Below are 14,834 nucleotides of genomic sequence, written 5' to 3' on the forward strand. Positions count from 1 at the left end.
CGGTGGGGCAGCCGCTGCTGGGCGGTCCGAGCTCCTTCACGCCCGCTTGCCTCACTCCTGTCCTTCGCCAGCCCCGCTCCTCTCCTCCCGGGCTAGCCCCGCTGTCCTCTTGCCGCCTCATCTCCTCTCCAGTCGCCCGGCTCCTTGCCTCCCGGCTCCTTGGCTCAGCCAGCCCCGCTGTCCTCATCCGGCCCTTTCTTTCCCTTCCCTCCTCCTCTCGGCCGCCCGGCTCCTCTCTCCCCGACCTGTTTCTCTCCTCCTCAACCGACCACGCTCCTCTCCGCAGGCCGCTCGCCGCCTCGGCCTGGTGTGGCCCGGAGCTGAGGAGCGTGGCTGAGAACCCGGCGTTAGATCACGTGGAAACGCGTTTTCCCCCCTGGAATCCGTCCTTTACCCCGTGCTGTGCTCACACTGTCTTCTTCTTCGGGTCTGCCCCCTCTCCCCCTTCCCGCATTGGAGAGTCCCAGTGTCCAGGTTTGCCCCGGTTTAGGGGCAGCCCTGCTTGATGCTACATGGACTTTCCTGAGCCACTAACTAGAACTGCCACTATTTCCAGCCTTCTTCACACCCCAGACTCCCTTTCGCCTTGGTTCCATGCCCTCAGTGGTAGTAGCATCCTACCTGAAAGTTTGCCTTATTTATTCACTTTCCATCTTACTTGGATATTACATTGGTGACTCACAGGTTGTAGAATAATCTATGTGAAATTGTCAGGCTTCGCGGACGTTAAATTCCATCCCATACCCAGCTCTTGCGTATTACCGGTAGATAGCCTTTGAAGAACTTTGGTTTCGCTCGTTTTCCTTAATTTGAGCAGAACTTTTAAGAGTCTCTGTTGAGTTAGGAGCGTGTCTTCGAGATTGTATCGCAACCCCGTAAAGACAGGCATAAAAATCACTGCGACCAAAGACTATGGTCAAAACTGTAATCCTGCCTGCTAAATATCCTTCCTCTTTCTGAGAGTAATTTTTCAGATCTATAGTTTGGAGAATTTCAGATATGCAAAACCAGGAACGTATGCCCATTGTTATATATGCTCAGTGACACCTGGGGTTAATCATGCGATATCTGCATCTTCATTTATTTTACTTTTTCTATCTCAGAAAGAAACAAAAATTTAGCGCTGGAGTACGCGCCGTGTGTGTATGTGTGTGTTGGGGGTTTGTGCTTTATTTAATTTTACCAATGAGCTGTATATCTCCCATCTCCATGTTTTTGATAATAGACAGTGAGCCTTTACAAGTCAAAAGTAGCTTAAGTTTCAAAATGAAGATTGTAGCATTGCATAAAATCGTAATATGTTTTCGTTGAAAGATACCCTATTATTAAAAGTTCTTAAAAGTCTATCACTCACTTCCAGGGGATCTGGCACCCTCTTGTAGCCTCAGACACCAGGCATGCACATATATACATGAAGACAAAACATTCGTAAAATAATAAAACAATTGGAAGTGGAAAATGACTAAGGAAGAGACCTGAATTCTGGTTTCAGTATGCACATTCGTGAGTGAGAACTTCAGATGGTTTTGTCCATTGTCTTTATTTTTTAAACGAGCCTTCATGTTTAGAGGGGTTCGTTGGCTTGTCCAGATCCATAGAGGCCAATATTGAGGCTAGGAAGAACATCCCATTTCCCCAGCTCTGCATTGGGTTTTTTTCTTCTCTGCCACTGTGAAGTGCCACTTTCAGATTCCCTTGAAAACTTATAATCATGAAACGTGTAGATGAGTTAATACAAGCTTTTCTAATGAAGGACAGAGTAGTACAATGAACTGTGCTTAATTTTAAAAAAAATAAGTGTGGGACAAAAGACAAATTTTGATTATAACTTTTAGAAGACTTTGGGAATTACTGACTTAAAGATGGTTGGCAATTAAATAGAAGAGATTTAGATAACATTCACTGCTATTTAATACAGCCACTAAGGGGATCACCCTAGGGACCCAGCTCAAATGGTGGGGCACTATTAGAAAGTTTGTTACTAGAACATCATAAAATTTATTCACAGCAAAATAAGATGGCTACAGTGTATCAGCAGTAAAAGGCACTGTCTTTTAGGTAGTCATTGACCAAAATGCCCTTGTGCAGTTCTACTTTTTTTTTTCCTCCAGAAACAGTATTGCAACTAGGAAAGGATGAATTTTACCAGGCAGCCTGCATAGTTAGTTCCAAGGCCCAGTTAAAGGAATTTCTTCAAATGTGTTGAGTGGTTTGGTTTGGTTTGGTTGCTTGTTTTTTAAATAAATTAACTGAGGTACATACATGCAGAAAATAGCTTACCAAGATTTCTTGCATGAGATAACCTGTTTTTAAAACAGGATGCTTTAAATGGGACAACATGACTAAGTGAATCTGTAGGTTAGTTGGTTCAGGGCGGAAGTATTTTTACAAGAGCACTAAGAATCATCAATTAACGAGCTCCCCTGTGCACGTTAAACTGGTAAGCTGAGCAAAAAGTAAGATAACTGAGTTCCTTGAAGCACATTCTATCCATTTACAGTGTGTGGCAAAACTCCTGAGTATTGATTCTAGTCATCTTTGTACTAGGTACCTCTGTTTCTCTTCCCCTCTCCCTTTCATCCTGGGTGATGGTTAACCTTAATTATTAACGTCATTGGATTGAGAAATGCTTAGATTAGCAAAGCTTACTTGAAGGTCTCTGAACATGTTTTCAGAAGCAAATTATGAGTAGCCCGAGTTAGTGAATAGATCCGTTCCTTGGTATTCATATAGATGGCCTTACTGAACAGTGGTGAGAGGTGAGAAGGGTCTAGCTGTGAGACTTAAGTCGTAGGCTGCACCCTTCAGAACTGTGTCTTCTTCCTGTATTCTATCCCTGCTTCTTGTCTGCCATAAAGCAAACAGCTAGTTCTATCACACACCCTGCTGCCATGTTTTGCCCAAGCCTATGGAGTTAGACAACCTTAGACTGAACCCTCTAGAATCAATCATTTTTTCCCTTGAGTTACTCTGTCATGTTGGTCACAGTGACATAAAGTCTAGCACGGGTGTATAGCTATAGTTTTACTCGTGCACCAGTTTCTTATACTTAATGTGGGGATGTTCTCCAAGTCATGTTGTGAATAAGCGAATCCTAGACTTTAGAGTACTTTAGATTTAGGTCTGAGTATAGGCTATGGGTTTATTGTACATGGTTGTAAATTTACTTTCGGGATGGCCATTTGTAAGCTTGTAACCAATACAGTTATGGTCACACAGATGGAGCTTAATGGAAAGCAACCACATCTAGTTGACATGGTATCCTAGTTTGCTTTCATTTGAAACCATGTGGTTGAGCCATCCATCCATCCATCCATCCGTATCCCATCCCCATCCCGCGTTCCCCAGTCTCTGGCATTTGAGTGCTTGGTGTCCAGTTGGTGACGTAGTTTGCAGAGGTTTAGGAGATGTGGCTTTGAGGTTTTGAGAGCCACATGCCATTCCCACTTCAGTTCCCACTCTACTACGTATTTGTGGTTCAGGATAGGAGCAGAGCATTCAGCATCCTGTGGCTGCTGTCATGCCTGCTGCCTCTGTTCTGTCCTCATAGGTTTTTTATCCCTCTATAAGCATAGCGCCATAAACCCATCCTTCTGTAAGTTGCCTTGGTCATGCTATTTTATCACAACGATAGAAGAGTGACTAATAGGGTGACCAAAAGCAACTTTGTGAGGAAAGGGTCTACTTGGTTTACACAGCCCAGTCACTGTTGATCATCAAGGAAGTTCAGGACAGGAACCATGGAGGAAGTCGGCTTATTGGCTTGCTCAGTTTCCTTATACTGCCAGATTTATCTGCCCAGGAATGGTGCCACTCAGTGCCTCCCTCCCCATCAGTTTAATAAAGTGTCTCACTTACGTGCCCACAGGGCATTCTGATGGAGATAACTCCTCAGGTGAGCTTCCTTTGCCTTGGGTAACTGTGTAGCTCTGGCTTTCTGGAACTTACTCTGTAGACCAGGCTGCCCTCAAACTCAGAGATCCATCTGCCTCTACCCCCAGAGTGCTGGGATTAAAGGAGCCCAACTTCCCAGGAAACTTAATTTATATTTGGTTTACAAAAACTAACCAGCACAACTGACCCCTTGTCAACTTGACACAGCCACATCACTGTTAAACCATGATCTCCCCTTTCTTATTGATCCCAAGACCTCATGTTCCTATTACAGTACAAAGCATAACTTTAGAAGTCCCACAGCCTTCGGCAGTCTCTGAGATGGGATTTCTCTATTACAGTGGTTCTCAGCCTTCCTAAGACTATGACCCATTAATACAGTTCCTTGTGATACTGTGACCCCAGACCATAAAAATTTTCTTGTTGCGACTGCATAACTAATTTCACTACTATTAAGAATCATGGGCGAGCTGGTGAGATGGCTCAGTGGGTAAGAGCACCGGACTGCTCTTCCGAAGGTCCGGAGTTCAAATCCCAGCAACCACATGGTGGTTCACAACCATCCGTAACGAGATCTGACTCCCTCTTCTGGAGTGTCTGAAGACAGCTACAGTGTACTTACATATAATAAATAAATAAATCTTTAAAAAAAAAAAAAAAAAAAAAGAATCATGGGCTGGAGAGATGGCTCAATGGTTAAGAGCACTGACTACTCTTCCAGAGGTCCTGAGTTCAAATTCCCAGCACCTACATGGTGGCTCACAACCATCTGTAATGAGATCTGATACCCTCTTCTGGTGTGTCTGAAGACAGTGACAGTGTACTCATATAAAAATACTTTTTAAAAAACAGAATCATGTAACTATCGCTGTTTTCAGATGGTGTTAGGCAGCTCTTATTAAACGTTGTGGCCCACAGGTTGAGAACTGCTTCTCTTTCATATAGTCCTGAAATTTACTCTATATACCAGGCTGGCCTTAAACTCAGAGATCTACCTGCCTCTGCCTCCCAACTTCTGGAATTAAAGGCATGTACCATCATGCCTGGCAAAAATTTCAGCACTTTAAAAAGTCCAGGGCTTCTTTAAAAATCCATATACTCTTAAAAATGTGCTTCTGTGAGATAAAAAAACAATATATATATGCTTATTTTAAGAAGAAAGATTTAGGGCACAGTTAAAATCAGATCAAAGCCAAGCCATGAGCCAGCTATGTAAATAGCTCAGTGTCCGTAACTGGGGTTCACTCAAGATCTTCCGGGCTTCTCCCACGCTTCCATCCCTAATGATAGGGAGAGAAAACACTTTCTCTTTTAGTAGTTGGAAATAGTTACTTTCAGGGTTTCCCTTTAAAACAGTTTTTTTTTTTTTAAGATTTATTTATTTTATGTATGTGACTAGTATACTGTAGCTGTACAGATGGTTGTGAGCCTTCATGTGGTTGTTGGGAATTGAATTTTTAGGACCTCTGCTCACTCCGGTCAACCCCGCTTGCTCAGTCCCTGCTCGCTCCGGCCCAAAGATTTATTTATTATATATAAGTACACTGTAGCTATCTTCAGACACACCAGAAGAGGGCGTCAGATGATCTCATTACAGGTGGTTGTGAACCACCATGTGGTTGCTGGGATTTGAACTCAAGACCTTTGGAAGAGCAGTCAGTGCTCTTAGCCGCTGAGCCATCTCACCAGCCCCTTTACAATAGTTTTAAGTCAGTACTATTTACTAAAAATATAAGCATATTTACAGTTTTAATGATAGCCACTTTGAAAAGAATGTAATAGTGATATGCTAGTTCTCTTTAGATTCCATAATGTGTATTAAAAGATCACCCTTTAATACAATGTCAACTGGGAATTTTAGAAACCATGGGCTGATGAGATTGCTCAGTTAGGTAGAGGTGTTTGCCACTAAGCCTGACAACCCAAGTTTGTTAAGACACATAGTTAAAGAAGAGAACTGATTCCTGCAAGTTATCCTCTGACCTGCACAGAAGCAAACTCACACAAAATGCATTAGCATTTAAAAATATTTTTTAAAAATTAGCCTTCTGGGGGCCTAGCAAACACATAAGTGGATGCTCACAGTCAGCTATTGGATGGATCACAGGGCCCCCAATGGAGGAGCTAGAGAAAGTATCCAAGGAGCTAAAGAGATCTGCAACCCTGTAGGTGCAACAACATTATGAACTAACCAGTTCCCCGGAGCTCTTGACTCTAGCTGCATATGTATCAAAAGATGGCCTAGTCGGCCATCTCTGGAAAGAGAGGCCCATTGGACTTGCAAACTTTATATGCCCCAGTACAGGGGAATGCCAGGGCCAAAAAGTGGAAATGGGTGGGTAAGGAAGTGGGGGGGAGGGTATGGGGGACTTTTGGGATAGCATTTGAAATGTAACTGAGGAAAATATGTAATAAAAAAAAAAATTAAGAAAAAAAAAAAGGTTAGAATTTGAAAAAAAAAAAAAAGACAAAACTAAAGTTAAAAAAAAAAAATTAGCCTTCTGTGTTTCTTGGCTTACAGTGTTGGAGATTGAGCCTCTGGCCTTGCACATAGCTAGACAGTTGTCCCATCATTGTGCCCCCCCCCCCCTTCTTGAGTGTCTTGAGTTTAATACAGTCTTGTTCAGAGTCTTCATAGAGCTCTGGATGGTCGTTCATTCTACCTCTTAAGTTTGGGGATTGCAATGCTTGTGCTGTCTCCTCCCACAAGAGGACAGTGAATCATATAACAATCCCTTTATATGTATGTTTGTGTGTGAATGCTGGAAGTACCTTGTGTGTTCTAGGCAGGCTTTCTACTGCAGAGTTAATATCCTTCACCCTTTAAGTTCATGTATATAGCCCTGTGGCCTGGACCTCACTATGTAGACCAGGCTAGCCTCAAACTCTGAGATGTCTGTGCTTCTGCCTCCAGGGTCCTGGGCACTCCTAAACTCACAAGCTGTGTTAATTTTTGAAACAAAATCTTTATATAGTTTAGGCTGTCCTGAGACTCACCATTTATAGTCCAGGCTGGCTTCAAACCCATGAACCCCTGGTTCAACCTCTCAAGTGTTGAGATTTCAGCTCTGGGCCACTGCTCCCAGCTTTTTGTTTCTTTGAATTGGACTTGAACAAAACAGAAACCATCACATTAATAGTTCGACAGGTTGTAGCAAGTCCCGCACATGACAAACATGGCACCGATAGTTTTTGCCTTGCCCTTCTCCTCTATTCTGTCTTTTGCTAACCCATCAGATTACATTCCTAAAGCTAGCTAGCCACCAAGGTCTATTTCCTATTTGGCTACTTCCTCCCCCTTGGCTGTCTTAACATGCCCAATCAAAATCAACCAGCTCATCCTAACACAAGGTCCCCCACTTTCCTATGAACTGCCATTTGCCTATGGGCCCTGCTGGTCTTCTCTCTATTCAGAGGTAGTCCTTGGTCCCCCTGGGACAAATAATCTATTCCCCTTCTTCCTTGTCCTCTATTTCCTGTCTTTGTCTCTTATTCCCTGTCCTTTGTCCCTTTGGGGGAAATCTTTATGCTGAGAACTTTGTCTCAGGGTGTCTTGTGATGACTTGGAGGTCCTTCATGTTTCGTCAGACAACTTTTCTAAATTACACTGAATCTTGTTTTTCCACTAGGGGTACAAGGAGTTGCAATTATACATCCCATCTTTGATAATGCTGTCTTTTTCGTTTTAAACATGCTCATGAATGTAAAATAGGCTCTAATAATTGGAATTTGCATTTCCTTGGCATAATGCGGAGTACCTTTCATGATTGTTTGCCACTCATCTGTCCTCTCTAGGCGGCTAAGTGTTATCACCACTAATTATGCTTTCATTGAATTTGTTAGTGACATCTAAAATATGTATTAAATGTGTGTGTGTGTGTGTGTGTGTGTGTGTGTGTGTGTGCACATGCAGGAGCTTCTTTCTGTTCAATGGTATGAGGGTGGAAGTTGGTACAACTTGTCAGTTCTCATGTTTCTTAAGACAGGGTCTCACTATGTAGCTTTGATGTCCTGGAACTAACTTTGTAGACCAGGCTGCCCTAAGAGTCATAGGGAGCTGTCATCTGCTTCTCCCTTGTGTTTCATCCAGTATTAAAGATGTGCATCAACATTCCCATCTGGTCCTCTCTTTCTATTATGTCATTCCTAGGAAACGAACTCAGGTCATTAGGCTTAGTGACAAGCATCTTTATTCCCTGTGCCATCTTGCAGGTTCTGTTACTGGCCTTAGAACAACAACAGAAACACCCTTTGCACAAAGATTCAGCAGCCTCACTTAAAACATGGAGTCACTGTTACTGAACTGCTTTGTTACTGTGTTGCTGATTTTAACTTAGGTTCTTGGGGCTTCACTTCAAGTGCCCTTACTAAGCCATCTCACTAGGGCCCACATTGTCCCTTTTTATATTTTAAGATTTATTTTTATGTGTATGTGAGTTTTGCTTATGTATATATAAGGGCATTATGCATCCAGGGTGCCATTTGAGACCTAAGACATTGGACTCCCCCCTCCCCCAACTAGAGTTATAACAATGTATAAACTGTAGAGACCACGTGGGTGCTGGGAGCCAAATCCTCTTCGGCAAGAGGAGGAGTGCTCTGGACCATTGAGCCATGTCTCCTGTCCCTTCCTCCCTCTCTCTCTCTCTCTCTCTTTCTCTCTCTCTCTCTCTCCCTCTCCCCCTCCCTCTCTCCCTTTCTGATTTTAAAAATGTGTGTGTTATCTACAGTATGTATGCACAATGTGCATGTGATACATGCAAAAGCCAGATAAGGGCATCTGGTACCAAGAAGCAAGGGTTACAGATGTTTGTCAACAACCATACAGATGCCAAAAATCAGTCCTGGGTCCTTTACAAAAGCAGTGTTCTTCAGTGCTCTTCACTGCTGAGCCATCTCTCCAGCCTACATACTGTCTTGTCTTTTCCTTTCTTTTTTTTTTTAAGATTTATTTATTTTTATTTATGAGTACACTGTAGTTGTCTTCAGACACATACCAGAAAAGTGCATCAGATCCCATTACAGATGGTTGTGAGCCACCATGTGGTTGCTGGGAATTGAACTCAGGACCTCTGGAAGAGCAGTATAGTTCTCTTAACGGCTGAGCCATCTCTCCAGCCCCCATACTGTCTTTTCTTAAGTGGATGAGAAGCAAAGCAGTTCAGTCCAGCACAGTGGCTCCTCTTGTTTCTTCCCTCCCTTCAAGAGACTTTTCTGTTGTTTGGAGTAGACTAGGTGTACCGTGTTACTTATTAGCCAGTGCTAACCCTAGTGAGTTCAGAATGGGGGAGGGGCGGTGAGACAGGACTGGGACCAACAGACAGGACAAAGCTCTCATCTCAGCCCAGCTTCTCTCTCCTTCCTAGTGAAGAGTCATCCTTTGCCTGTAAACGGACTCTACCTTAGATGATTTATCTTACCCAGAGCTGAGCTGACCTCAAGTGTATGAACTTGTGATTTTCTGCGGTCACTTTAACTTCGTCTCAGTGCTGCTCTGTATTTTGGGAAACAAGTTCCTACTGACCTGCAGCGTCCCATTCAAGCTGTTATTTCTGTTTCACTACTGATAACAGTTAAAGTGAAATCAGCCCAGCCTTGCCTGGAAGCCATGTTTGCTGTCACATCAGAAGTGGGCATTGGATAGATCTGACATTTAACCCACCCAAAAGCAAATGTGAAAGTTATCCCAGGAGCAGGAAGACCTAAGACCTCTAGCCGTGGGATTAGATCTGATGTATCCTACTGCTTTTGTCCTGTGGTTTATCTTAGTTAATAGTTAACTCTTAGAGCTCATAAAATGCAGAGGTTGGACTGGATTCCCAGTGGTTAACTCATAACATTGTGGCTTGTCACCAGCTAGTTGCCTCCAGCTCTGCAATGATAATTGATATTTATACTTTGAATTTATCAAGCATTTGTTGATAAGAGCTGATGGCTTGATCTGGTTGATAAGTACTGTTGGCAGAGATTTGAGGTACATGCTTCACAATTTTAAATAAGAGACCAGCAGACAAAACCTCCACAGTCCACTTACTAGATTGATTGGCCTCTGATTCCATCCATGTTGCTGTAAATGAGAACTGCACTTTAATGGCTAAATAAACTCTATCATGTCTATATACTGTCCACATTTTGTTTGCCCACTCATCTACTGAAGGGAGTTGAGTTGATTCCTTATTTTATTATTTGGGTACATACTAGGACATGTTGTAGCTATTGTGAATAGTGCTGCAGTAACATGTATCTTTGGTGCAATGGTTTCCTCTCTTAGGTAGGTAGTGGAGTTGCTGGGTCATATTGAAGTTCCATGTTTAGTGCTTTGAGCGCTCTATACTGATTTTCCACAGTGGATAGCTTGTAACACTTCTACCAGAAGTGTACTCCCATTCCCTTTTCTCATGCTGGCCTGAATTTTTGTCTTTATAATGATAGCCAGATTTTACATTTTTGAGCAGACTTTTCCATCAGTAGGTATTGCAAACAGAAGCTGAAAGAGATTGAAGTAATTGACCCAAATCCCATTCACTCTAATAAGGAAGTAAGCCGGGATTCAAACCTTAGGGTGTCTCTTCTGAGTGAACTGAAACTTACCTACTGAAAATATGAATGCAGTTTTAAAGATGCAGAAGGATAAGCAGTGGCGTTAATTTTGTAGGTAACTAATCCAACAGCGATACTGTATGCAAATAGCTGTAGACATGGGATATGTTTTTCATTTCCCTCCTCATAATTGGTATTTATTGTAGACATTATTCTGCTTCCAACTGGGAGGTTGTATTTTTGAGACTGGGTTGGGCTATGTATGTAGCCCACACTGGTTCAAAATTGCAATCCTCCTGATTCCGCCTCCTTAGTGTTAGGCTTGCAACCGTGAGCCATCACAGCCTGCTAAAACATTGGGTTTTTATCATTATATATGTAGATGTGCTTCCCCTACGGTGCTGTTCTTTCTGTGTGTTGGGAAGTAGAACGTTTCTGAGGCATAGCTAAGCAGGTGTTCTGCTATGAGCTAGCTCACTCACTCGCTCTCTCCCCGCCTCCTCTCCCTCCCCCTCTCCCCCTCTCTGTCTCTTTCTCTCCCTCTTACACGCACACACACATGCACATGCACACACAGATCTTTATTTATCTGTATGTTTCTATGTGAGTGTATGCACACATTTGTGCAGCCCACAGAAGCCAGAAGAGGGCATCAGGTGTCCTCTCACTCTCTTCCTTTGAGACAGAGTCTCACCCTAAACCTGTTGTTTGGTAGGTTTTTTGTTTTTGTTTTTGTTTGTTTGTTTTGGGGGGGCTGGGGTTTTTTTTGCTTGCTTGTTTGTTTGTTTGGGTTTTTGGTGGTGGGGAGGTTAGCTTGTCTGGAAGCCAGCAATCCCTAATGATCCCAGCAATCCCTAATGATTTCAGAGCTAGGGATACAGTTGTGCTCTGGATACAGGCTTGTGTATGTGCTGGGCTGCGAATGCTGGTCTTCATACTTGCACAGCAAGCTCGTTTAACCACTGAGCCATTTTTTACAGCTTATCTTGGTTTTTAAAAAGATAGTGTGCTATTGTGTCTTCTGCCGATGAGGCTTGGCTTTTTTTTTTTTTCCTTTTAGATATTTAAAGTACAGCTGTACCTAATTCCTTTTGTAGATGTATTAGTATAAGATTTTCAGCTTCAGCCCTATGGATATTTAGACAAGGCGATTCTTTGTTGTGGGGAAATCTTGTGTCTGACGTATTTAGTAGCATCCCAGCTTCATGCAACCAGGTGCTAGTAGTATCCCTATTCTGAGGTATGACAACCAAACATAACTGCAGTGTTAAATGCCCTCAAGGGCTGTAAAAGTCCCAGCCCTGGTTGAGAACTATTGCTTTCATGTATTCTTATTAGGAGACTCTTCTGTAAGTAGTATTGCTGGATTTAAGGTACCACACTTAAGCTCTATGACAATTGCTCAGTCATTCTTCAAAGAAATCATAACATGTTAACTCTTTAACCAGTGACATTTGAGGGTATTTTATAGTTTTTGTTAACACAGTGGTTTGGTAAAATTTACCATAGTGCTGTTGGTTGATTGGTTTGGTTGGTTGGTTGGGTTGGGTTGGGATGGGATGGTTTGGTTTGATTAGGGTTTCTGAGACACTGTCATGTTTTCGAGGCTTTTCTCAAACTTATTATATAATTGAACTTCCATCCTCTTGCCTCAGCCTCCTGAGTGCTGGGACCACATGCATGGGCTACCACACCTGGCTTACCATAGAAGTTCAAATCACATTTGTTGTTATTGTTGTTGTTGTTGTTGTTGTTGTTGTTTTATACTTATCTTTTTTTCTTCTTGTAATGCAGTACTTGCTGCTTACTGGTGTATTTTTTCTTTTCTTTTTTCTTTCTTTTTCTTTATTTGCTTGGATTTTGTGTCCCATGAAATCCCTTTACCTCTAAGATTACTTTTGATGTCCACACTCAAGATAAAGTTGAGTTTTCTTTTGGTCCTGCTCTACTTGTATTAATATTGCTGTGGTAGATAGCAATTGTAGGTAAGAAGAGGGTGTATTTGACTTAAACTTCTAGGTTATAGTTCAGTCATTGAGGGAAGTCAGGTCAGGAACCTGAACAGGTAGACTGCTTGCTGGCTTGCTCATTTATTAACTGGCTTTCTTATACAACCCAGGGGTCTTTGATCAGAGAATGGTGCCAGCTATAATAGACTGACCCTCTTGTGTCGATTAACAGTTAAAACAGTCCTCAGCAGACATGCTCTCAAGTCGTCTAGTCTCAGTGATACTTCCTTTCACAGATGTACGTGTGAAAACTCTGTAAAGTTGACACATACAGCTAACTCGGACAGCTCTTTGCTGACGGGGGTGGTGGATGGTATGAACTATTAATTGGTATTTAATCTGTGACAAGCATTGCACTTTATGTGTTTAGAATGTTAATCTATTCCTATGTGGCCTAAACAAGTTAAATTTTAATTTGTGAGTACGTGTATACATGCACATATTCGCTGGCATGTGTGTGAATATGTAAAGATCAGAGGGCAGCATTTGGACTCAGTTTTCATGTACACATGTGCAGGCATGTATATGGACATGTAAAGATCAGACACCTTTTGGAGTCCATTTTCTCCTTCTATCTGGAGATCATACTGGGTCATTCATTGAGTTTGTACAGCAGGCACTTCTACTAAGCCATCCCACCAGCCTTCACCATGTATTTTTAATAAAAGGGCACTTTTATTATTTCTTTAGAGTTACCATATGATAACTATCATATTCTGTTATCATTCTTATTCTAATGGTCGTGGGTCACCTGATGAAGACATGTTATTTCTCAGAATGCTTTCTGAAAATATTTATTTCTGTGTTTAGGAGTGGTAATTGCTCCTGGCACATACCTGTGAATAGATCTGAACTGGCATAGAGTTTTAAATGAATTTAAATAATTCATTTCCCACCCTTTTCTACCGTCTTTTCCTACTTAGCCATCATGAAAGTTTGAAATCGTGACTTTGTGCTTGCTTTTTCACTTAACTCTTATCTGTAGGATATTTGTTTATTGACTATTAACATAATATCTGTCTAATGTGTATATATTGAATTAGTCCCTCCAAGAATTGAGGACATTTGGAGCCCTAAGAGGCCCAGATTTGCCACTCAGGATTTAAAAGTTTAGCTGGCTCAGTAACCCGCTGTCTCTGACTATAGTAGCGCACCCTTCCTGACAGGTTCAGAACTAGCTGGCTCTTGTGTTTCTTTCTGAAACAGTTGAGTCGGGGTAGGGGGTGATTCTCAGTGTTTGGCAGGAGTCTGGCTGTAGAAGCTAAAAGATTAAATTCTAATTAATGACTTCCCTACCACACACCCTTAAGAGAATGTATTGCGTGTTACTTGAGACAAAGTAATAGCTGCTCCTAAATGAGCAGTTTTCTGATATTTCAGGTTACATCTGCCTTTATTATTTCTACTAATCCTCCAGGCTCTTCAGGAAGTTATTTTATAACTGCAGCTTGTGTATTGTTTTCCTGACTTCTAAGAATTTACTACATGAGTATTGGTGTTGGCCAGAGAACTTGTCAGACTAGTTGAGGGTTCTCTGGTCTGCAGTCCAGCTTTCATGAGCAAGTACTCGAAGAGGGGCAGGCAAAGGGGAGAGGTCACTGTCTCTCATGGGGGAAAAGGATAGTTACAAGACACTTCTGTGAAGGCTCAGTGGTCAGTATTGTAGGCTTTTGCAAGCCATGGTCTCCTTCACACATCCTGGTTTCCACATCTCTTTAAGGTTATAAAAACCACACCAAGCTCAAAGCCTTATTTAAAAAAACCATAGCCAGTTCTGTGTGGTTGGTCAACTCCTGCCTAAGTGAGGAAATGAGTGTGTTGCTACATGTGTTTATTTTAATGTTTTGGGGACATGAACCCAGAATAACCTTGGGAATTCTCAGATGATTGTGATACAAAGAAAAATGTTCAAAACTTTGACGTGTGGGGTCAAATCTGATATGTGACAGTCATGCTGGGCCCGTGGAACTGGAGGTAACCTTGGCCAGTGGGACAGAGGGCTCTTGCTGCATCTTCTCATGGGATTGCTGGTCAAGGGGAACGGGGTGGGGGTGGGGGGATAGAGGGTGGAGTGGAGGTGTGGCTTCTTGCATTAGGCTAGGCTCTAACAGGTGTAAGGCACACAATGACGCAAATTCCTCAATCACTTTGGGGATGTGGTTAGAAATCTGGCATGTGTAATAAGTTTAGGCAGTTTATAAAAATGAAAAAACAAAACACACATGTACTTGGATTCTGAGAAGAGCAGATTCTAATTCCAGATCTGCCCTGTGTTTTTTCTTTCTCTGTAGGCAGTCCTAATGGTACCAGTGCTGATTGGTTATTTCAGGAGAGTTTAGGATGTAGGAAGCCATAAGTGTTGTTAAAGAGCATGAGATGAGATTGATGGGC

At 42.3% G+C, this 14,834-nt stretch overlaps 1 protein-coding gene across 1 annotated transcript in view; it reads left to right on the top strand.

The window, feature by feature from the left end:
- Nucleotides 1-14,834, top strand: part of Gpat4 (glycerol-3-phosphate acyltransferase 4) — a 34,215-nt gene that overhangs the window by 211 nt on the left and 19,170 nt on the right. The gene's annotated exons all lie outside the window — the stretch shown is intronic.

The sequence above is a fragment of the Mus caroli genome, unplaced genomic scaffold (genome assembly GCF_978045245.1).
Source record: "Mus caroli unplaced genomic scaffold, Mus_caroli_1 scaffold_10, whole genome shotgun sequence".
Classification (NCBI taxonomy): Eukaryota; Metazoa; Chordata; class Mammalia; order Rodentia; family Muridae; genus Mus; species Mus caroli.